This window comes from Lygodium microphyllum, chromosome 16 (assembly GCF_053477565.2).
Source record: "Lygodium microphyllum isolate KBCC chromosome 16, Lygodium_microphyllum_v1.1.10, whole genome shotgun sequence".
Taxonomy (NCBI): domain Eukaryota; kingdom Viridiplantae; phylum Streptophyta; class Polypodiopsida; order Schizaeales; family Lygodiaceae; genus Lygodium; species Lygodium microphyllum.
Genome location: NC_141150.1, coordinates 95,146,244 through 95,171,358, shown reverse-complemented (window position 1 = coordinate 95,171,358; position 25,115 = coordinate 95,146,244). Strand labels below are relative to the sequence as shown.

The 25,115-nt window shown below is 39.8% G+C and overlaps 1 pseudogene; it reads right to left on the bottom strand.

Moving 5' to 3' along the window:
- Window positions 1-5,306: 5,306 nt before the first annotated feature.
- On the bottom strand, window positions 5,307-6,110 carry LOC148023147 (ABC transporter G family member 7 pseudogene; annotated as a pseudogene).
- Window positions 6,111-25,115: the final 19,005 nt, after the last annotated feature.

The following is a 25,115-nucleotide window of genomic DNA, read 5'->3' as shown; positions in this document are numbered from 1 at the left end:
CCTTGTTGCAGGGGTTTGGGTGTTGCATTGATCGCCCACACAAAACATGAGACATGGTGAATTCATAGGTGCACAATACAAGTGCACAAGCATGCTAACTAACAACAGTAACGAGAAATGAAGACCTTGCAATCCTTGCATATAGCAAGAATTATTATTTCAACCATGCACACAATGATCATTAAGGAAAGGCCTACTCAAAAGAAAAAAGTCAAGACTATGAGACATGTGTAGCACAAAAGAATACAACGCAACAAAATGCTTGTTGTCATGTTACAACTTACAATGCTTGGATACAACAAAATATACAAAACAAAAAGACTATTGTCATGTTATAGCTCATTAATTTGAACACAATATATTTTTATCTCTAAGGGATAAGAATGGCAATACAATCTGCAACCATTGTGTGTACATGAGGATTATTATAACACTGCATTTTAGCATCTTTTCTGTGTTTGATTCCCACTGCTAGTTACTAGAGCAATCAATATGGATGCTCCCCAACTAATGTAGCTAGTAAGAAATGCTCTTGCATTGTGCATGATACTTGTCACCATGTATTGGAAAGACATGCTCTCAATACGCAATGATGTTGAAGAAGATGAACTTGATGCAATGGCCATTGATGCCTTTTCATCCCAAATACTCTCAATTTGTTGCATGGACTACACACTGCAATACATGCATGGGTTTTTTAACTTGTGAGGGCCATGCAAGGAATAGTCTTGGAGAGACTTGCAAAGTTTCCAATCTTTGATTTTTATGTGAAGCCACAATCCTTGGATTGGAACATGTGTGTGGCAAGCTTAATGCATGAACACCTAAAACAAGGAAACATTCCATTCTCACTTAGAAGCATTTGTGGAAGGCTTATTTCAGTCGAGAAGATAGGGGCGATAGTCATGCTTCGGCTCGCAAGTGGCACTCGCCACATCAAGATTGGAGAACACTTTGGTATTGGGAAGTCCACTATATTGAAGATTGTCTATAGGTTTGTTGATGTGGTATTGATGCATAGGTCGTGCTTCATGCAAACGCCTCAGGATGCAAAGAGCATTAAAAGAGTGAAAAATGAGTTTATGATTTTCATGGGACTACCCAATTGTTTAGGTGCAATGGATGTGACTCATGTTAACATGGACAAGCCCAAACATGTAAGCGCATCCAGCTAGTTTGACAGACACAAAAACTATTCTATGTCAGTTCAATGTCTGGTTGACATGGACTACCACTTCATGGACATCTATGTTGGATGGCCTAGAGCAACGCCACATATTCTGTCATTCAGGATTTTATGCCCAAACTCTTAGTGGGCAGTATCTCTCAGGGCCACACTTCTTTGATGGGGAATTCTCAATCAGGGAATACATTATAGGTGATGGAGGCTTCAGTTTACATGATTGGATAATGACACCTACCGATTGCCACCGCAAATAGAATTAGAAAAAGAATACAACTACGTTATTTCCTCCACATGAAGTGTAGTGGAAAGAGCATTTGGATGCTTGAAACAATGTTGGAAATACTTAAATGGGAAGATTTCTAGGCCATCACCCAAGTTTTTGGCAAAATGCATAGTTGTGTGCTGTGCCCTATATAATATCTGCATAGAGGGGGATGAGATGATAGAGCACATATGTGCAAACTATAATGATGTTAATTTTCTTGTATGGCAACCAACGAGATCTTTCAGCGTAAAGATCCAAAGGGATTGCCCGTCACATATATCCTGTGTAGAGCCTCCCAGTGATTTTCTCTCTCTCCTACATTATATTTCTTTTTCCATTGTTTACTATGTCTCCACAACTCTTTAAAGGGTATTGAAGTAATTTTCATTGAAATGTTACGTCACATTAAAAGATTGTCACAATTGTTTGTTGAATCTATGTTTATTTGAGAAGCAATGTAATGAGGGCATTAAAGTGAATGCACTTTTCAATGAGGCAATGTCTAGTGAGAATATGGGAAGAAATTCATTTCAAAGTCTTCAAGATAATGATTGGATTACAAACAACTAGTAAAGCAGGATAGCCTAAAAGTTTACAATCCATAAAATGAACTAAGGACTCTATCTACAAGTCACAAAAGTGGCTACTTCATACCAAAACTGAATAGAGGCTATCAGCTCCCGCTAACTTCATTTGCATCTCTCTCATTTTGTGAGTGAGCTCTGTCATTGTCAATCTGGTGATTGAGATGCTCTCTTTGTAGAGTGAGATTGGCATCAAGATCCTCTCGTTCCCATGCTACTCGCCTCTCCACTGTATTAGCAAAGTGCTCCATCATTTGCCTTGTTGTCTCCTCTAAGTCTTGGCCCAATGTTCTCCTATTCTATTTTTGGCATCATCCGACCCTTCATTTGTGCGACAAATGGACCAGTATATGTGTTTCTGGCTGGAGTTGCTCATCTAGCCATGGCTATATTTTAATTCAAAATAATCAAATCTTTATGTTAGAAGCATTTATGTTTTCAAATATTAAAGAAGCATCAATTTTTCTTAGCAACTCTAGAAGTATATATTGCTTAAGCAAATAACTAAAAAGAATGAATATCACTTGGATCATTTGTGGATGTGTCAACGACATCATCCTCGGGATCCACAACTCTTCGGCCAACCGTGCATGCAGGTCTCACTGGCATCATAAATACACTCCTCAAAGGAAGTCTCCTAGACTTTTGTTCTCAAGATGACATTTGCCAATATGATGGATGGCCTAATGGAATTTTCTTCTCACATTCGTATATTGTTTTCCACTCTCGATGGATTTTATTCCACCTTGTCTTGCATTGTCTCCTGCTCCTATGAACATTGAACTTTGCACATTGCTCACCAATGTAGTCCCACCTATGATCAGTAGTTCAAATGTGCAGTGAGACAGATGCCCATTCTCTATCATCTCATCCAAGTCTAGCTTCACCCTAATGAGAACAATCGTCTCACTAGCTTCCCAATGTTCCAAGTTGACTGCTTGTGAGTCATCTACAGCTGGCTAGCTCTCCGCACCTGTCCCAGTACTCCATGGAACTTGTTGATGTGATTGTTCTTGATGAGATGTATATGCAACCTATTCTGTCTCCTCAGTGTTTGTTTGTGGTGTGTTGCTCTATCTGTACACCCCCCCTTTGCACCACAAGCTAGACTACTCAAAGGGGAATGGGATGGGCCCTCTACCACCACCCTCAAATGCCTGGTAGCAGCAGGTCTGTGAATGGGGGAAAAGCCATGCACAGACATGCTATGCATCTTTGGAGATGTTGCAGGAGCTAGATGGGAATTCAGCTGATAGGCCTGTCCATGTAAAGGCACTATGGGGGCCTAGTGAGAAGGCAATGAGGACGTGATGTCCAAAGGGGAAGGCATTGAGTGATCTCTATGTGGAGTAGATGTCCCAAAATATTGGAGTGGGATGGATGGCGACATGGGGGATGGATTGCCATTGAAACCCCTCAGCAAATACATTTTCACCGATAGAGAAATCAGGGATAACTAAACAAGTAGAATCATCATATATCTTATGTGTGAGATTCATCAATAACATGCATTGTAGGAAAGAAAACTATCATATAACTAAACAAGTAGAAGCATCATATATCTGATGTGTGAGATTCATCAATAAAGTGTATTTTAGGAAAGAAAATTATCATGGAATGATTAGTTCTCTATGTGGCACCCAAAAGTTAGCTCCATTGCAATAAAAACTCATTCAATGTCACGTGTAACTGTGGTTCTCTAATCATGCATAAGAATCACAGTTAAGTACATGGTACATAATGGTTGTATGCACGATGTAATAATAGTAGATGGCTAAGAGAAATTTAGCAATCACACACTACACAAATTCCCATCTCTGCTTATCTCCAAAGCGAAATTTATGCACTACATTTGAGAATAAAAGACACAATGTCATGCAAATAATGAAATTTCATTGTAAAGAAAAGAGTTCCAATTCATAGATAAGTAAGTGTAGTATTTGAATTTGGGGGTAGATTATCTTCTTGACACCCACAAAATTGCAAGCGAGGAAAAGGGTTTTAAATTGAAAACCCAAAATCGATCCATAAGAGGAAACCATCCAAAACCCCTCAGAAACCCTCGGGAGAATTGCTCCAATGGTTTCTTTCCCAAAGCTTGGTAGGGTGTAATATCTTCAAGGTATCCTATTGGAATAAAACTTTTCAAATCCAAACCACGAGGACTGCCACAAAACTACCTCTAGGAGTGGTTTTTTGGCCTCTTAAGTGGGTTTTTCTATAAGGGGGAGAGTGAACAACCCAAGGACAACACCTAATCTACCAAGAGAGCAGGCCTCATGGTGGCATCTACAATGCCCGTGCCCTCACAAATCTGCAAGAAACACCCTTCCTCTCAACAAGAAACCATGCTCACACACAAGATTTGGGTACACAAGAGATAAGACCATCATCTTCATCCTCACTCTCTCCTTCCATGGAAGAGATAAAGCAAGAAAGCACAAGAAAGAAAGAGAGCAAGAGTTGTGCCAATGCAAGAGAGAAAAGAAGATACATGCAAGAAGCTAGATAAAGGAGAGGAAGAGAAGTTGTAACTCCCCAAACCACCTTTTTCCACAAATTGCATGGCTCTTCATTTCCACCTTTTCATATTCCACCTTTTCATATTCCTTTAAGGGTTCGTTTTACATGAGCATTCTTAGACCTTAGAAATGAGGTCTATGAGCATTGAAACATTAAAACCTTTCAACTTTTGCAAAACACACACACTATTTCTCATGCTCATGGCTTTACAATGCGGACCCAATAAAATACCATGGCAAATTACAAAGAATATTGTCAATGATAGCTGCTTGAATTTTCTTTTTGCCAATGTAGACCACATTTTTTTCTTGCATAAATTTTGGGTTATCATTCCTCCTCTTCCAATCTTGTGAGCATCCTCGCAAACACTTTGGAAAGACACTTTGCCTTGGAATAAGCACCTTATGCTGATGAAGAAACTACATCTCTTTACTTCACTTCACTTCAAAATGGACCACCTTAATCGGTACCCGTCCAAAAACACCATACTTCTTCACACTTCCACTTCAAATCTCATCTCTAACTTTTTCTTCACACCAACATTTGTAAAATCTTCCACTTCCACTTTAAAAAGAGTACAAGGCAAAACACCATCCAAAGAAACACAAATCTGCCCACAATCTTTTGCAAAGAAGAAAAGAGAACCACCGTCATCTTGAAACACATTGTAGACCGATCCATGGAAAGTACCATGGAACTTTAACCCGCAAAAGAATCTTCCTTTAAGTGCACTCTCACAAAAGATTTGTCAATGAAGAGCTTCACTTGGTTGATGTATTGAACAGACAACGGTATGCCCATCCTTGGCTAGGTTTTGTAAGGTTTCCATTACCCTTTCTGCTTGAAATGCATCCAGACCTGTTGTAGGCTCATCAGCAAATATTACTGAAGGGCTTGCAATTAACTCACAAGCAACTGACAGCCTCTTTTTCTCTCCTCCACTTATTCCACACACTTTTGCATCACCTACACGACTATCTGCACAAGTTACCAAACCCAAGCGATAGAGTAGATTATCTACATATTGTTTTCTTTCTTCACTAGACAATGAGTTGGGGAGCTGAAGTTCAGAAGCAAGTGAGAGCATCTCCCTTACAGTAAGCTGAGAGAAGAAGAGATCTTCTTGCCTAACATATGCCACCTTATGAGATGAAGACAAGAACGGTTTTCCATTTATTAAGAGATCTCCACTAAGAGTTAGGCGTGATGATGCAGAAAGTTGGCCAGCCAGTACATTTAGCAGTGTTGTTTTCCCCGATCCAGACGGTCCCATTATAGCCAGCAAGCGTCCAACTTTTGCTTCTCCTGAAACATGTCTAAGTATATGCTTGACTGGTTTGCCAGACTTGTCGGAAAGGACACAACTGATGTTCCGCCATTGGAGATGCACTGGCTTGACGGAATCGTCAACAGAGTTCTCCTCGACGGCATAATCATCATCATATGGATCGCGCTTCCCTCCTCCTTTGCGACGGCCGAAAGCGAGCATGCGGACTGCAGTGGCTGCCAAAACGGCACCGACGACGGGGCCCAGGGTGTTGAGACCTCCCATGGGAGCTTAGGGTGCTGGGCCAAACTGCCTCTCGTGACCTCTCTTCTTCTTCGTCGTCTCTCTCCACACAACAGGTTGCAATACATTTTCCTCATTTTCTTCTTGCAAAGAAGCTCGAGAGCATCCATGAGTAGCCCCCTGGTAGGATCGCCAAAAATGAACAACCCAAGGACAGCACCTAATCTACCAAGAGAGTAGGCCTCATGGTGGCATCTACAATGCCGGTGCCCTCAAAAATCTGCAAGAAACACCCTTCCTCTCAACAAGAAACCATGCTCACACACAAGATTTGGGCACACAAGAGATAAGACCATCATCTTCATCCTCACTCTCTCCTTCCATGGAAGAGATAAAGCAAGAAAGCACAAGAAAGGAAAGAGAGCAAGACTTGTGCCAATGCAAGAGAGAAAAGAAGATACGTGCAAGAAGCTAGATAAAGGAGAGGAAGAGAAGTTGTAACTCCCCAAACCACCTTTTTCCACAAATTGCATGGCTCTTCATTTCCACCTTTTCATATTCCACCTTTTCATATTCCTTTAAGGGTTCGTTTTACATGAGCATTCTTAGACTTTAGAAATGAGGTCTATGAACATTGAAACATTAAAACCTTTCAACTTTTGCAAAACACACACACTACTTCTCATGCTCATGGCTTTACAATGCGGACCCAATAAAATACCATGGCAAATTACAAAGAATATTGTCAATGATAGCTGCTTGAATTTTCTTTTTGCCGATGTAGACCACATTTTGTGCCTTTTTCTTGCATAAATTTTGGGTTATCAGAGAGAGAGCCTCAGCACTATCTCTCACGGGGTCTTTAAGACCTCGGGGAGTTGGGATCAATGGCTATCGTTGACCCCCTCCTCACGACCACATCGCGGACATCGATCCACGGGCAAGTAAACCCATCCTAAATTCGTGACCCTGCCCACAAATTTAAACCCGTCCAGCTGGAAAAGTGCCCATCGATGGTACTGGGGAGACATGTGTGCACATGTGAAACTGGAGACGCCTTAACTCCTTATAATTGGGAGGGGCCCAGAGAATGTGGCACCACCAACGAACAACATGCAGATGACACGTGTGCGCATGCAAAGTTGCAGATGCCGCCTTTGTTTCTCACGAATGCGAAGTTGCAGATGCACTATCGTTCATTCCGTTCTCTCTCTCTCTCTCTCTCACGATCCACAAACACAATAGCGTGCGCCATGGATACAGACCCTGTGACGATGTTGCTCTCCCATAGGTTCAAGGACGTCGTTCGCATCTGTGTTCACACATGGCTGCAGCAAACAACAGGTTCAAGGACGCCGTAAAATAAACGTTAGACAGCCAGCCCATCCCTCAGCACTGTTCAACGTCTTCATTATTTATGCCTATAAATCTAGACTCAATGTCTGCAAAAGGAATATATGACTCAAGCTCACAAAAGAAAATTTAATTAATGATTTAGGTTTAATTCAAGGAGGATGCACCAAGCTACGACTTGTTAGACTTCGACCCTAGCCAAGGGGGTTCTAAATAACCATGACGGGAACATGGACCAAACCCACCACAAGAGGTTTGTCTATGGATTATTTTCAATGTAGGAGGAGTCTTGGATGCCAAGGGGGCTTTGGCCGTAAATTCCCTGCCTCCAAATCCTACTCAAACGATCTACATGACTCGAGATGGATTCTTGAGGCCTTGTTACTAGTGCAAGGGCAGAAAACTTGGAGGAAATAAGACGCATCTCCACAGATTGTGGAATTTGTCGTTTTTGGATGGGACTTGTATTTCAGTTAGGATGATAATATAAAGTTTACTTTCAAAGAACTTGCCTAGATTGTTTTTGTGTTAGTGCCATAAGTTATGCAAACAAAACCTATCTCCTAAAAGGCTTAATTAAGGAAGTTTTTTTAAAATGTCCCACATAAATGTGATAGGACCTAATTAGGTAACTAAAGAATGCCATTGAGGGAAGCGGGTGAGTGGAGCCCCTAATGGTGGGTCGGTCCTATGGCAAGGTGGTCCCAGAGGACTGGGAGGCTTCTCACAAGATTCTACCAGCATTCAACATTTAGGAATCGTTAAGTTAGAACTCAACTCATGCCGTTATGGGACCGGAATGGGACTGTGCCCTATGGGCAGAGAGGTTGAGCAACGCATCCCTCTCAGTTCCCATTCCCTTTGAACCAAGTGCGGCATGGGTCTGCTTTGGCTTGGGTATCTCTGCGTAAAGCAAGGTGTCCACGGTCTAACGCTAGAATGTTGTTAGGAGATCTTGGCCTTTATAAATCCAGATTTTAGATTGATCCTACTGGGTTCCGGCCGCGAACATTCCATTGCGAAGTGCACTCGGGGAACCCTAGGCGACAAACCCCAGAACATTCCATGGGAGTGCCATACAATGACACTTAGATTCATATCTCGATGGGCCGCTAAAAATGTACTTGGAAAGTCGTTAGCCAAATAGGTTGCAGTTGGTTTTAGAGCAAATCAATGAATAAAACAATCCGAATAGGGATAAATTGGGAAGGAAGAAGTGATGTTTTCATTAGGAAAATAATTTTTTCTGTTTCTCATTTGTGGATTGTTTCCGCTTCCAGACTTATGAGGCATGGAGCAAGTTCCTTGTATTTCACATCATGTTCAAGATATCTATGAACTCTTCAAGTTATTACCAATGATCCAACATGATGGAGATCCTCGATCGAATCTATAACCCTTCACCAGTGTATGTGGAAACATGTTGGACTTGGAGCGCGACTTGGAGCGTGGGATACTACTATATAGATGCCAATCAATTCGCCTATCTTCAAAACAATCTAAAGATGCTAAAATGGTTGGAGGACTTGAAGGTCATCAAGTTATTCATCTTTCATGAGGCCCATGTAAATTCAATCTTACACATCGAATGTCAGCAAGTAGAACAAAATTGCTATATCTATGATGAGGTCATCAAAGTCTTACCAACTAAGACAATTAAAGTAATGGGACCAAATGAACATTATGGCCACAAAAAATGGGGACCTCCCGAGCTTCCCATGACCTACCGCTTTTTGAGAATCTATTCTCCCAATCCATATTACTATTCTGTCCCTATAGCTGAATCCAATAGGGAATTATTAACTTGGCGTTGATGTATCTATTGAAAAAAAAATCATCCTAGCCAATGTCTATCTATTCCCGAATAATTGTACTTGAGGCTTATGCTTCTTTATGAATAAATCAGAACTTTAAGTTCATTTGAATTCTTGTATAGTATGTTATCTTAACACTAAGGTTTTAATGTAAAACCATATACAACCCCAAGTGTAGAAACAGAGACGTGTGTCCACACTAAGCCTAGTAGAGGCACACATGCCGAAGTATGGATTGAATACATGGAAGATTACTTTAGTGCAATAGGAATAACACTTGTGAACCAGGCCATGATTGCCAAGCTCAAACTTACCGGAGAAGCTAGGCTCTAGTGGAAGAAATGGTGTAAGGACCAAGCAGTCTTTGAAAACACAATAACTTGGGATAAGTTGTAAGAATGCAGTGCATGGAATATACATGCCATCTGCATACAGAACTCTGAAGATGAATGAGTTCTTCAAATTGAAACAATTGGTCCTATCACTAGAGGTGTACTACTCGATATTTGTCTCTTTGCTAAAATAAGCTCCGACCATGAGCATTCCCCAACAAGTTTTGAAGTTTTGTGATGGGCTAAACCCACCATTGAACACTCAGTTGGAATGAATGCATCCTTTGGATTTTCAAGATGCATTGATAAGAGCAAGACCTATTGCCCAAGAAGTCCACCAAAGCCTAGGAATAATAGACCATGGTCTTACAAGGACAAGAATCCAGGAATGTTGAAAGCTCAATTCAAGAGGGCTCAAGGACAAAGTCAAGGCCAACGGAAGAAGCCAAGGGAAAATGCAATAAGTAACTTTGTCCCTACTTAAAGAAGTGATCAAAGAATGTGATGTTTCCACTATAATGACCTTGGATGTTTCAAAAGGGAATGTACCAAACTTGGTGAAGAGCATCACAAAGGGAAACTAGGTGACCAAGCCAAAGCTACCCACAACCGCGATCGTGCAGCAATGGGAAGGGCAAAAAATTCCATATCTCCACTAAGGAAATCAACGAAGAAGAAGACCCGTCCATGGAAGCTTAGATTGAGAGGGCATCCATTCATTCCGCTTGCCATCAAAAGGGCCCAAACTGCCAATTCTTAGTGATCCAAACACCATCATATTACCAAGGTAAGAAATTCAAAACCCTAATTGACTGTGGCAGCACACATTCCTTCATTTCACCAGCTTGTGCTAGAAGGTTAGGAATAGCCACTATAGCTGCACCTACCTTGCTTGTTGAACTAGAAAATGGGTGAGAAATCACTTGCACAAGACAAAGTGCTAAGGTGGAATTCCTACTCAGAGACAAGCCCACATATGTTAAATTTAGGGTAATGAGTCTAGGAGTCCATGAGTGCCTACTCGGGATGGATTGGCTAATCCCCAATGATGCCCACATTCATTGTGGAAAATGACAAGTCTCCTTTTGTAATCCTAAAGGTGAGCAGGTGACAACACAGGGAGAAGCAGGTAAACCAAAAATCGAGCTAGCTAAGGTGACGTGATTAGTTCAAGGAATAAGGAAAGGATTACCCATCTACCTGATCATGCTAAACAAACAGGAATAGGTAGATGACACCAATGAAAAACCATCTTGGCTAACAGAGTATGTGGATGTGTTTCGAAAAGAGGTGATTAAATTACAACCATCAAGGGAAGTGGATCATGAGATTAAGTTAACACCAGGAGCTGCACTAGATGCAAAAAGGCCCTACAAGATGTTCATTCTTGAAGCTATTGAGTTAAAGGAACAACTGAAATAGCTATTGGACCAAGGGTACATATGGCCCAGCAGTTCTCCTTAGGGATCTCTAGTCCTATTCCAAAAGAAGAAGAATGGTACACTTTGCCTTTGCATCAATTATAGAGGCCTGAACCAAGTAACTATAAAAAATAAATATCATATTCCAAGGACGACTACGACTAGGGCTACCACAACAATGATAAACTAGAAGATAAGAAATTAAAAAATAACTACTACTATCACTACCACTACCACTACCACTACTACGACTACCACAACAACAACAAATAAGAAAATAAGAAATTAAATAATAACTACCACTACCGCTACCACTACCACTACCACTACAACAAAAAGGCTCCATAGACGCGCTTGAAGACGCAATATTTGAACCATGATAAAAAATGTCGAGCGCATTTATTACCGTGTCTACTGCTACGTCTACAATTTCGTGTCTAAAAGTACGCTTATAGTCAAAGTTACACGCCCATATAGACGCATATATAGACGCGCGTATTGACGCGCTACATAAATATATAATCATATTTATAAAAAAGTGGATATATTCATATTGTGTGTCTATACATACGTGTATCTACGCATCTAAAAAAGCGTTTACTCTGCAAGTTTTTGATGAGAATAGACGCACGTTTATCTTGAAATTTAGACGTGTTGATAGACGCGCAAAACAAAGGTGTGAAAAAAAAACCAGAGAGCATGTGGCTTGCAATGCTTTGCAAGCCACATGCTCTTTGGTTTTTTTCCCCCATCAACATCAAATTGTATGCTTAGGGAAAACAGAGAAAGATTATTTCAAAGATTTTTGTACTGAAAACAAAACAATGTATGCAGAACACGAAACTTCATATATATAGATGAAACATTTCTACATGATGAGTTCTAGTGCTTGTGACCTCAAGCATGGTTATGGTCGCAAGCACTAGCTGAAAGTAATACATATCAAAAATGAAAACTACAAGCCAAGGGGAGGCATGCATGCATGGGGCTCCTCGACATCTCCTCAGAAGAGGTATCATCATCGCTACCACCACCACTGCCTCTGCCGCTGCCGTTGCCGCCATCGCTAGTGCTAGTCTCCCCTTTGCTATCCTCAACTGCATAAGGGTTCACCTACACAAAGGATTAAGGTATATAAATACCATTACAAATAATAAATTAGAGTTTCCTATACTTTTCATGTAAAAAATAAAACATACCTCTTCTGGTTGTGGAATCCTCATGGCACGATTATATTGCTCCTCCATGATGAGTCCCTCCTCGTAGAAATGTTGCCAAGTGGATGCTCGGTTATGACCTCGATGGTAGCCTACCTCTCTAGGAGTAGGCATCCTACCAACGATATGATACTACAAAACAATTTGAACATACAACGTATTAGAACACACTAATAATGAAGTGAAACAAATTACAAAATTTAATTTAAAAAAAGAAATCAAATAATACTTACAAACTCAGCCTCCCATGACTCCTTGCCACCCAATCCATAATGCGACGATCCCATGGTTGCCATCTGGATATGTCACGCCTCTGCATGCTGGCATCTTGTCATTTTCTCTGATGCTCTCTTCTTGGCCTCTTTCCACTCCCTACGGTGGCAATTGGGTGGTTGGCCATATCCAGGGCACCCCTGCTCTTGTCTCCGCAGTGACTCCTTGGCGCGCATCATAAGGTGAGACCTCTTGTTATGAAGCGCGTCTCTCACCTTTCACCATCCCCAATCATCTAAGAATCGTGAACTCTCAGGATTAGGGTACCTTCATGTACTGCCCGTAGCACCTCTTGCCACAAACCATTTTTTTGGTGCTTGAAGGGAATCATGCAATCTTTGTATGTGGCATGCACGACACTCCTCAAGTAGGCTATCACTTCCCTCCCCTCAGAGTCATGCAAGATACCAACAACATCAATGACAAAGTAGTACATTTGTGGAGGCTCACCTCTCTCATTTGCTGGTGAGGGTGATCGAGAGCCACCTCCTAGGCAACGCCCACAAAGCCCTCGACCTCCTCGTCCTCCCGTACGACTCTCCCTCCTCCCTCCACGGGCACTACCCTCTACCTCACTCGATGCACGTGCTTTGGTCGATCCATGTACTTCAGTTGATCCCTGTGCATCAGCTGATCTGTGTGTATGCATAGTGCATGGAGTACTTGTTAGTAGAGGTGTGCCAAGGTTTGGTGTTTGTGTGGCAGTGCTAGGCAAAGATGTGATAGGTGTCCCAGACATCACACTGAAAACCTCCTCTACAGTGGGAGGGCGACCAAGATAATTGGTCATCTCCCCCATGAATTGCTCCTTGTTTGGAAAACCTCCAAAAAAGCTACTAACACCTCTAGAAAACTCTGCTAAGGTGTTGTTCATGCGTTCCAACTCAGGATAAGTGCTGGAAGATCCAGGATTCCACATCTATACAAGAAAAATCATATTACCCTGTGCAGATAAAACATATTACATGCTGCGTCTATATCTGCGTCTCTGTGTGCATCTGTCAGTATGTCTATTTCCGCCTCTATACTTGCGTCTACATTGTCATCAAGACGCGCTGACAGACGCACACAGTCGGACCATTTTTTTCAAACTTGGTTAAAAAACACGCAAAAAACCTCTATAGATGATAGTCTATAGCATGTAGAGAGAGAGAGAGAGAGAGAGAGAGAGAGAGAGAGAGAGAGAGAGAGAGACAAATAGACAGAGAAAGCAAACAAGATTGAGAGAGAGAAGAAGAACTCACCTTCTTTGCTTGTTCCGACGGGTGGCAGCTAGGTTGCAAGCTCCTTGTCCTCCTTCTCCCTTCCCTTGGTAAGTTGCTTGAATCTTCTTCTCTTCCTTGCTGTTTGGCTCTCGTTCTTTACTCTTTGGCTCTTCCTTCCTCCTGTCCTCTTTTTACTCTTATTTCCTTCCCTCATTGTCTTCATGAAGTGATAGATAGACATGATTAGTGATGTCGAGCTCGAACTGCAGAAAATGCGCAAAAAACACAGGAAAGCACTAGTTTGAAAAGAAAGCCACAAAATTTTTTAAATTTTTTTAATATTTGTGTAGCACGTCTGTAAGCGCATGTAATTGCACGTGTATATGCGCAGATAATACTTATTACATGCGTTGACAAAAGCGCAGTAACAATTAAACTGATTAGATGCTAGATTTTGGTTGTTTTTGGATCAACAAGACATGACTTTCCTAGTCTTTCAATATCAAAATGTTACCTCCATGTTGTAAGTATCAATGCATGCATTTAGGGAATATGACATATATACCAAATGAAATCACATTTGTCCTTATGATCCAGGTGTAAATATGTCGTATATACATCCAATCATGCCCTATACATGCATACATGCCACATAGATGATTAGTTGCACGCAAAGCAATCAAGACTGGCACCTTAAAGTAAATTGGCACATATGTGGTGACTTACTAGACCATACCACTTGCAATTGCATGCAAGTATCAATAGGTGGATAAAGCACAAATGGTTTTTAGCTAGAGAGAGATAATCCAATGAAGGTGTATACGAAAGAGATAGAGAAAGGCATATTATCAATCAATCGATCAAAGATATGTACATGAAGTGACTTGATATAGAATTAGAGTATCGTCATTTTTAGGATGCTCCATTGACTTCTGCAAGTTCCCATAACCTTGAAGTAGATAGCCAACCACATTGTCCATGGAAGGAAAACTTGACCTCGTCAAATTAACCAAGTTAATCTACTTATACATTTCATAGATAAGAGATTTGTAGTTGGCTTGTTGGTATTGCAAAGTATCCTTACAGTGATCTATTTTAGTTACCAATAAGTGGACACACTGGCTAAAGATGATAAAAAGAGGACATGTGCACATTGGCTACATGTGGTCCACCTTATCTAAAATTATATGTGAGCTACAAGTGCACCTTGACATGATTGGAATAGCTTACACATGCACAAGCCAACTGATTTACATCAATCTACTCATGCTATGAATTGGCATGCATGTCTTACTTTTGCTTTGATTGTATTGATTGTAATGTATATTCCTCGAGAATAATGAGAATCAAGGGACTACCCTAAAAAGTGAGGGTACTCCCTTGAATCACCGATTAAGCTTTGATCTATAAGTTTATGCATGGCTAGGTTAAGTACACAACAAATGAGACATGTGAGTGTATTGATCGGTTCTCTCTCTCTCTCTCTCTCTCTCTCTCTATATATATATATATATATATATATATATATATATATATATATATATATATATCACATGCACAAGTCAACCTTTGATCTATAAGTTTTAGCCATGGCTAGGTTAAGTGCACAATAGATGCAACATGTGCATGCATCAATCACTTCTCTGATAATTATGTCGTATATACATCCAATCATCATGCCCTATCCAATCACATTTGTATAGGGCATGATTGGATGTATATAGGGCATGAAATCACATATATATAATTAGCTTTGAATGATTGGATGTATATTTGTAATACTCAAAAAGAAGTAAAGTTGGTAATGTATATCATGTCCTATATATGTATGCCCTATACATGTATATCATGTCGTATATACATGTATATCATGTTCTTACGATCCTATACATGTATATCATGTCCTTATGATCAAGGTTTAATTATGTCGTATATACATCCAATCATGCCCTATCCAATCAAATTTGTATAGGGCATGATTGGATGTATATAGGGCATGAAATTAGCTTTGAATGATTGGATGTATATTTGTAATACTCAGAAAGAAGTAAAGTTGGTAATGTATTCAAACAAATACTAGCTCTTAAGAGGTTTGGTCATATTTAGGGACTTTATGAGAAATGAAAAATATGTGTGTTTATTTTTGCATCTATAAGCGCGTTTATAAATGTGGATATATAGAGGCGTTTTGTATACTAGCGTAAATACACACGCTGATACACGCGCTTATAAACGCGCCCGCTTTTTTGTGTATACAGTGCGCATCTATAGGGCGTTTCTCTTGTAGTGTACCACTACCACTACCCAATAACAAACAAGAAAATAAGGAATTAAACAATAACTACCACTATCGCTACCGCTACCACTACCACAACTATCACAAAAACAATAAACAAGAAAATTAAAAATTAAACAACAACTAACACTACTGCTACCGCTACAACAACAAACAATAAACAAAGAAAAGAAGAAATAAAACAACAACAACAATAACAATAACCTCTCCCTCCCTCTCCCTCTCTCTCTCTTTCTCTCTTTCCCTATTATGTTTAATTTTTCTCCCTCTCTCTCTCGTTCCTTCTTTCCTTTTCTCTCTTCCTCTCCCTCTCTCAATATACATGAATTTTAACAAAAACAAGTAAAAGAAAAAGAGAAAAAATAAAAACAAAGCAAGAAGAAACAATGCACTCACCATAAAGGCCCGAGGATGGATTTGGCAGCTTCTCATTGCAATGGTGGCTCCTCTTCGCCCTCCGTACACTTCCTCCTCTTCTTCACGAACGGCAGTGACAGCGGTGAGAAGATTTCCTTCTCCCTCTTTCTCTCTTTCTCTTCCTCTCCCTCTCAAATGCAAGATGGAGTTCGCTCTCCCTTTCTCTCTCTCTTTCAATTGTTTGCGCAAAATAACGCACTTGGGTTTCGGCCCGCGTTTTTTCGTCTGAGCACCGTTGCTATTTGCGTCGCTACCGCTGCTATTTTGCATTGGAAAGCGCCATCGCTATGCCTCTGTATCCTTGTAGTGTTGCCTATATTCATCCTCTTCATTCGAGAATGGGAGATCAATGATTACCAACACATGCATCTAGTCACGCTCATCCTGAAGATAACGAATATACCTCATCATAGGTCCATACTCACTTCTAACCCTTGAGTCACCCTTTCACATGGTAGAGATGGCATCTAGGTTGATTGGTGAGGTTTTTCAATTGTCCGTCTTTATTGAGACTAATTTTTATCTATTGTCTAAGAACATCAGGCCATTACCCCGATCCTCTATTACTCTAGTATTCCTCATCCAAGGTCTACCTAGCATGATATCATAATCTAGTCCCTTCATGACTATGAACTTCATAGAGAATTGGATTCTCACTGTATTTAGAGGCCAATCCTTCAAGAATTTGAAGATTTTAACCTTCATGCATTCCATTCGCTAGAGTGACATTGAATCATGTAGTTTGTACGAACGGGTTTTTTCAATCTTGTAGGAATGTATTGCTAAGTACACTAACTCCTACTCTTATGTCTACTATCTCCTTCTGCATAGTATCTCATGCAACAAAAAGTAAGATTATGTGCATCTAAATGCCTTCCCAAAAGTCATTCACTTATGGGGACTTAAACATTTGTTTCAGCATTAAGCTTGGTATGTGGGTCAGAGCGTCAAGATCTGGTAAGTCTTGCAGTTCATGTTTATCAAATGTTTCTACCCATTGCTTCAATCCTTGCCATAGTGTGGGATTTTGCCTAAGTAATTCTCCCAATGATAATATCACAAGAGTTGATATTAGTGTTCTTAGCAAACTTCCAATCGTCTTTTCCTCCTCTACTTCATGGGGTTCCTACCAATGCCCTTAACTAACCCATCTATTCATAGCATCCATACTCTGCCCATGCGGCTTTGCATGTGGTGGTTGCCTCTCTTGCTCTCAAGTACATGGAAGAGAGTGGTGGGGTCATGGTTGAGAGTTTTTTGATCTTATACTCAATAATTACTTTCCCTTTGTCAAGGTGGTCACACGCTTTGTTTTGAGCATTATTTTCACCTCCATCCTTATTCTTCTCCTTTGCTGCTTCCTACAAAGCCTACATCTAGGTTGCTAGATCCATGTAATAAGATACCAGCCTGCTTTTTTGGGCATGTGTCATGACATTTATGGGGATAGGTGTGGCATTATTAATAGGTGACTCGACACAAAAGAGTGTGAGAGGCATTGAAGGTATGATTTTCGAACTAGTGGAAGGTTTTTGCCTAGTGAAATATACAAAAAGGTGTATAACTCCACATGTGGGACACCTCAAGTTGGCATTCTCTCTATTTGTTTCCTCATTTTTAGGGCAGCGGGAATAGATATTCCTTGGATGGCCACACATCTAACATGCTATAGGTTCATGGTTTTGACCTCCTCCTAGGCCTCTACCTCTTTCTCTACTTAAAACCATGACTAGCACATGCGCTCCTCATCATAAGAGACTTAAGGGTTCACATATGAGTCTTCCTCTAGTGGTTCCTTGATGAAGTGCACTAGAGCATTGCTTGATGGATGGGTCACTATAGGTCCTGGTGGTCTAGGGCTTCCTGTTGGGGGTCAATGTTTATCCTTGGAGCGGCTAGCTTTGAATCATTAGGTAGGGGTAGAGCCAAAGAGGCTCCTATGCGAAAGTACAGTTGGCTAGCTCCTAGATAGTATGGATGAGCATAGAGTTGTTGGTATGCCAACCATCTTGGAAATCAATAGTGCATAGCATCATGCACAAATCTTTTGTTAGTTGGCACAAGGTTAAGATCTAGGATTGGGGCATTTAGATGTGACGTAGTCTCATATATTCTCTTTCTCTTTTCGATTGACATTCATTGACTTAACAATGAGGTTATCAGAGTATCCTACCTATGAGAATCTCTTAATGAAGAGATCCTTTAGATGGGTGAATTGATTTTGTTTGCCATTATCTAGATTGGTAAACCAAGTCCATCCCTTGTCTTCCAAGCACAGATCAAATGCTTGTGCCTGTTGATCAGGGTCCATGAGGTTGATAACCTCACACACGTACTCTAACTTCTTGAAGAAGCGATAGGGGTTGTTGCATGCTTGATATTTATCAAGTTTCTTGGCAATTATGGATACCTTCATTGGGCTCTTGGAATTTCACGTGACTCCCAGCTAGCAGTGATGTTACCAAGGCTGCCCCACTTTACTCGACACTTGTATTTTCTAGCAATCATTTTACGAGTAGCTCACCCACTGTAAGGTCAGCTTCTAGGACTCTCTCCGTATCAGCATTGCCTCCCATTCTATTTCTACCTAAGATGTCAAGGATCCTATGAATCTCATTGAGCTCTCTCTCCAAGCGCAACCTCTAAGCCCTTTGCTCTTGAATGCACCTCACCATGAGTTGCAATGCTATCCTTTTTAGTATCCTCTCCTCCTCAAGGTCAATTATGATATTGGTTGCTCATCTTCCATGCTGCACTATTCCTATCTGCTGGCCATATTGTGTGACAAGTCACCAAATGTTGTGTGGGTTCCATGCTACATTAAGGTCAAGGTCATTCTCATTTGAGTTGGTGGTTGTTTCCTATTCCACTAGTGCCTCTATGAGGTCAACTAGGCCTACTAAAAATGTGTCTCTAATCTTGGCTAGTCTTTTCTTCCCTAATGGTTAGATGGTTCTATCTTCCCTAGACATTTGTTCTTGGTGTCTCAACTAGTCACTCATTTAGTTCCTAGGGTTGCAATCCTACTAGTGGGCTCATTTTAGCTTAATCCCCTTTAGTGTATTCATTGTTAATCTAGTGAGGTTGCAAATGTACACACACTTGTATACTTGAGCGAGGCATCTCAATGTGAATTGTGCAAAATCAAGCTTTTCAGCTTTCATATACACTTAAGTATCTACAATATAGGGTAAAACTTTCGATGGAGTCATTGACATCCAATCAATTTCATGCTGTTGTAGCTTTTTGGTGAAGATGTTGATCACTCCTAGTAGTCAATTGGGGGTCCTTCCTAGGTTTTGATAGGTGATCTGATGAATGTTTAGCCACGTGAGAGGATCAAATTAGGTCTTTATCAAGGGTAGGCAACTGGTGGTCAATTTTTCAATCACTCTTCAAATACTAGGTAAAATTTTCTAGTTCAAATAGCTTTATGGTCTCATCTGCTAGTTTAGATTCCAACCCGGGTTGATGGATAGCTCACCATAGGCCCTAGTAACAGGTCTTAGAGTGGCTGAAAAATGGTTAAAGTTAGAGTTTCAGACAACTCATCTGAGTCCCAAACTTAGCTATTCGAGTCCCAGATTCAGTTGTCTGAGTGGTCATGGATGAGGGGTGCCCATTAAAGTATTAATGCACCCAAGATGCTAACCTCATTCAATGAATATTAGGGGAGACTCACAACATTCTTGGAGAACTCAAATGTGACAATGTCAAGGATTGCTATTGCTACTACCTTTGGACCTATAGCTCTCTCTCTGTCTCTCTCTCACTAGCTCTCTCTCAATATCACAATGTGCAAATGAGCTATTGCTTCCCCCTTCTTACCTTTTATGTTGTCTTTTGATTTCCTCACACTCTATTTTCCTTCCCAGACATCAAAAACATTTTTCCTTTCTTTCTCTATTCCCTTGTTTCTTGTTATATAGAGACTTATATTTTCCTTCTTTTTCTTTATTTCACAAACCGATATCGTATTGCTATGCAGATATAGTGTGAAAAAACCTCGAGTGCATTACAATCTAGCTTTCTTAGTAATCTAGAGATTCAAAGCCATATTGGTCATTAGTGTTAGTGTCCATAGTATGGATGGTTAAAAAATGCAAGATTTTTTGATAATTTTAACCTATTTTTAATATTTAAGATATTATTTCTTGTAAATATCCAAACAAGGTGTAGGAAACTTCTAGAATAGAGTGACATGCAAAAAGCAAGTTGCTTTTTAGCTAGTTTTGGGATAGCTCATAACAGGACTTACAAAATTAGGCGGTATGTGATTGTAGTTGGTAGGCAGTAAACAACACTTTGAGTAGGGAAGAAGAAGGAGTGATCTGGGAGAATTCTAAGTAGGTGTCTTACGGTTTCACCCCCCTTTTGTAGCCAACAAAACCATGAGATTTTTTTTCTAAGCAACAAAGAAAAAGCTAATGTTTGCTGTAATTTTTTGGTCTACCGCGCAAAGCTCTAGGAGATCTAATGCTTGGATATTGCTTCCAAGTAGTTCTAAACAAGGATTTTTGCTTATCTTCTTAGGTTCTATCAATATATATTGCTTTCATTCATTGAATTTTTTCTTTATCTTGTGTACTTCTTGTCTATTCTTTTTCTTCTCATCTATCTCTTATTATTTACTTCCTCCTCTCTCTAATCCCTGACGTATATGACCTTTTGACTAAAACCCATTTGACATTGGTGAACCCGACATCGTTTATCACAAAGACGACATTCGACCTTTTGCATATTTGCATACTTATGCTCAAACCCGACATCGTTTGAGCTAGTAATAGAGCATGAGATGAAGTTGTTTAAAAGCAAGAATGTATCTGCATATTTGCATACTTATGCTCAAACGATGTAGTTCTTTGGGGTGGCTCTATTGAGATGTAGAGAGACAAGATATGTAGAGACGAGAGAGAGAGAGAGAGAGAGAGAGAGAGAGAGAGAGAGAGAGAGAGAGAGAGAGAGAGAGAGAGAGAGAGAGAGAGAGAGAGAGAGAGAGAGAGAGAGAGAGAGAGAGAGAGAGAGAGAGAGAGAGAAGAGACACACCATACACACTGCCAAAGATTGCATCATATTGATCGCAATCTACATATATATAGGTGAGACCTAGTCTAGATAGGGTTAGTTATATATAGCTCCAAAATTGTTGAGATGTAGAGATGTAAGAGAAAGAGAAGAGACACACCGTATACACTCCCAACAAAGAGACTATATCATATTGATCACAATCTACATATATATAGGTGAGACCTAGTCTGGATAAGGTAAGCTATATATAGCTCCAACACCCCTAGTGAAACAAAGGTCTCTAATTGTGGATGAAAGAAACTCTTGGGGAGCACAAGGGAAAAACCTAAGCTCCTATATACAAATGTATAAACATTATCAAGAAGGATTATTGTGTGCATGTAAAGCGAATTTGTGCATGTGAAGTGAAATTGAATATGTATATATAAACATGACCAAGAGGTTTGAGGTGTATGTGCATATGTGAAGTGTATGGTTTCCAAAGATTGAAGTTGAGACAACTCCAAGTTTGGAGCACAATAGAGAGTGAAGCATCCTTCATTGAGTCCTTTGGTGAATATATTTGCAATCATCTGATCACTTGGAAAATCTTCAATCATGGTAATTTGTGCCTTTCTTTACTTTATATCAAACATAATGGTAATGCACTGCAATATGTTTAGACTTCTTATGTTGAATATATTCTTTAGCAAGACTAATAACACTTTGGTTATCACATAAAAGTGGTGTGTTGTGGAGAGGAAATACTTTATCTTAGTAGTCAGCTCACTGAGTTACAATACAATATCGAAAATTCTATAACAACACATATCAAAGGCTCAATTTGCATGGAGCCGATATTTTGTATGGTTACTGTACATGAATTGAAAGCCTGATCTATTGAATTGTATATGCAAGATGCTGACTGGATAACTTTCAAGAAGACACTTAGGGAAGAATTTTACATTAAAGACACTAGTTTTATTACCTGCAACACTTTCCAGGAGTGGGTTCTACAACCCAGTAAGGGTCTTGTGGCTACAGAGTTATTAAGAGAATTTGAAAGTTGGTTTGAGCAGTTAGATCTTGCACAATAGTAAGCTCTTACAAGTCAAGAACTTGAATTGTTTCTACAAGTAGTAGATCCTAAGCTTCAAGAGAAGCTTGATGATTTGTTAGAGGATTAGACCACAGAGACATGGCTTAAAATAGAGTGGAGGCATGTTAAGAAAGTTGTTACTGCACTAGTGAAAATGCATAGATGAAGAGAAAGATTGCATGTATCTAGCTTGCCCACTATTACGAGAAAAATAGTTTATGTATCCAGTAAGCCATCCACTTCTCTAGCTAATCTTATGGCTACACCTACTATTCCCAATGTTAGGAAGAAATATGTAACAAATAAATTTGTCAAAGGCATGCCCGATCTTCAGTTAAAGGTTGAAAATTAGATGAGAAAAGACAAAAGGAAAGGGGACGGGTAGCAGCCCCTAAACCAAGGAAAAGATGTATGCGGTGTGATAGTTTGCAACATGAAAGCAAGGATTGTGCTACTTGTCAAGAGGCCTTGGCAGAAGAGCCCATCTTTTGGAAAGATGGCAAGATATATGCAGGTTAAAGGCATGATTAAGACATAATCTAGGAGTTCCTTATTTAGTTTTGTAAGGGTATTTTAAACCTTTGTCTTAATGAGATGTGAAAATACTATGAGTCTCTTTGGGGAAGCTAGAAGGAGGAGTCCCGAGATTTCTATATGTCTATTCACGTCAGGAAAATAGATAAGTATGTAAATGATGTTGTGATTATGAAGGAGTAGAACAGATTTCTTTGCATGTGTTTCTCTTTGTATTCAAAACTATTATCTCTTTTGTATAATCGATTATCTGAATTATGAAATGGAAAGATGGTTTGTATGTTGAAGTGATATTCAATGGTGTGTTCTGACAAAGATAGAAATGCCAATATTTGTCGCAATCTGAATTTGTTTCATATCAAAGAGATGTCAGTTTGGGCTAATTTAGGGAAGCTTTTTGGCCCCTAATACTTGGTGATCCTACAAATGAGTCTTTCGGCATCATGCAGGATGGTTCAAAATGATATAGGTACAGAAGATTCATGAGTTAAAGGATACAATCAGAAATGGATTATTGGCTTGAGGAATTTTAGTATTGGACTACTGAAGAGGAATGGGAAACCTTTGCATCGGCTCTATTACATGAGTTTCAAAATTGGGCAATAGAAGAGGAGGATTTTCAGGCATATAGTCAGGCATTTCTAAACACACAGTTTCCTAATTTACCTTTGGACATTATTGGAAAGGTCAAGGAGGTAGTGTGGAAAGAAGGGGGAAAGAATAAGCAAAACAGGTTGTTCATTTTGGCTTTAAGTATACAGGCAGTGTGTCCAAGAAAATTTGGCATAATCAATATCTTTGGAAATTTTGTCAACCATATGGGCTGATTTATACACCCAAATTGGTCAAGGGAAGACAAAAAAATCAGTGTGGCTATGGAGGGCATTACTGTGAACATTATGCACCTGGGTTTGAATGGGTGTATGGTGTATGTCTGCTGAAAAATATAGGGGTGAAGGTTTTGGAACATATTATACCAAGCTATATGCAAAATTAGAATAGGAAGAGAAAGAGAAGAAAGAACAACAGAGGTCCAACAGTGGCCGTCAGGTGAATATCCTCGATTTAGGGTATCTGAGTGATCAAGAAGTACAGACTGAAGAAGTAGGTCCTAGGCATACAACAGAAGATGTTGCTATTGATAAGAAATTATGGGTTACACCAAGTGAGGAGGAGAGAAATAGAAATAGATTTGTGGGATTGCTAGCATGGTCTCAAATTCAGAGATAGATAAGGAGAAAACTAAGGTTTCAACCATTGCCTAAAAAACTAGCAAGAAGAAAGGTTGCAGCAAAAAAACAGCCAGGATCAATGGCACAATCCCCTAATCCAGCAAATCTCAAAGTCAAATTTGCAAACTTCAAGGGTGAGTCCAAAAAGGAAGACCCTGATGCCCATGTAGCTTAATTCAACACAAAATGGGAAACAAGTGGACTTAGGAGTATTGTATGGAGATGATGTGAAAAAGAAGCAATTTGCTGCAAAATTGGAGGGTAAGGCTATGAACTAGTTTATACAATATGGTGCAGCCCATTTTACTGATACACAAGCATTACAAACATGATTTTTGGCAAGATTTAGAAGGTGGAAAACACCCACTGATATTCTAAAGAAGCTTAAAACAATGAAACAGAAGAGGCTCCTTGTGGAGGATTATGCACAATAGTTTTTAAATTTGAATGGAAGACTTGCACCCAATGAAAGGCCAACGAATGAGATGCTGGGGGAATATTTCTGTAGTGGGTTGAGGGAATCCCTAAGAACTGTAGTAGCATTCCTGGAGGTGCAGGAGGATTTGATCAGTTGGTAGTAGCTTCTAGAAGAGCATAGAAAAGGTTGGAAACCATCAAAAAGAAGAAGAAGAAGAAGAACTAGAAGAAGAAGAAGAAGAAGAAGAAGAAGAAGAAGTATAGCAGTGATTTAGATTCAAATACAGATTTAGATTCAGACTCAGATTCAAAGTCTAACTCAGGTTTAGATTCTAAAGATGACAGTTCACATTCAGATTCTAATGATTCAGAAGATGAGGAAAGGAAATCCAGAAGTAAGAAGAAGAAAAGGAAAGAGAAATAGAGAAGT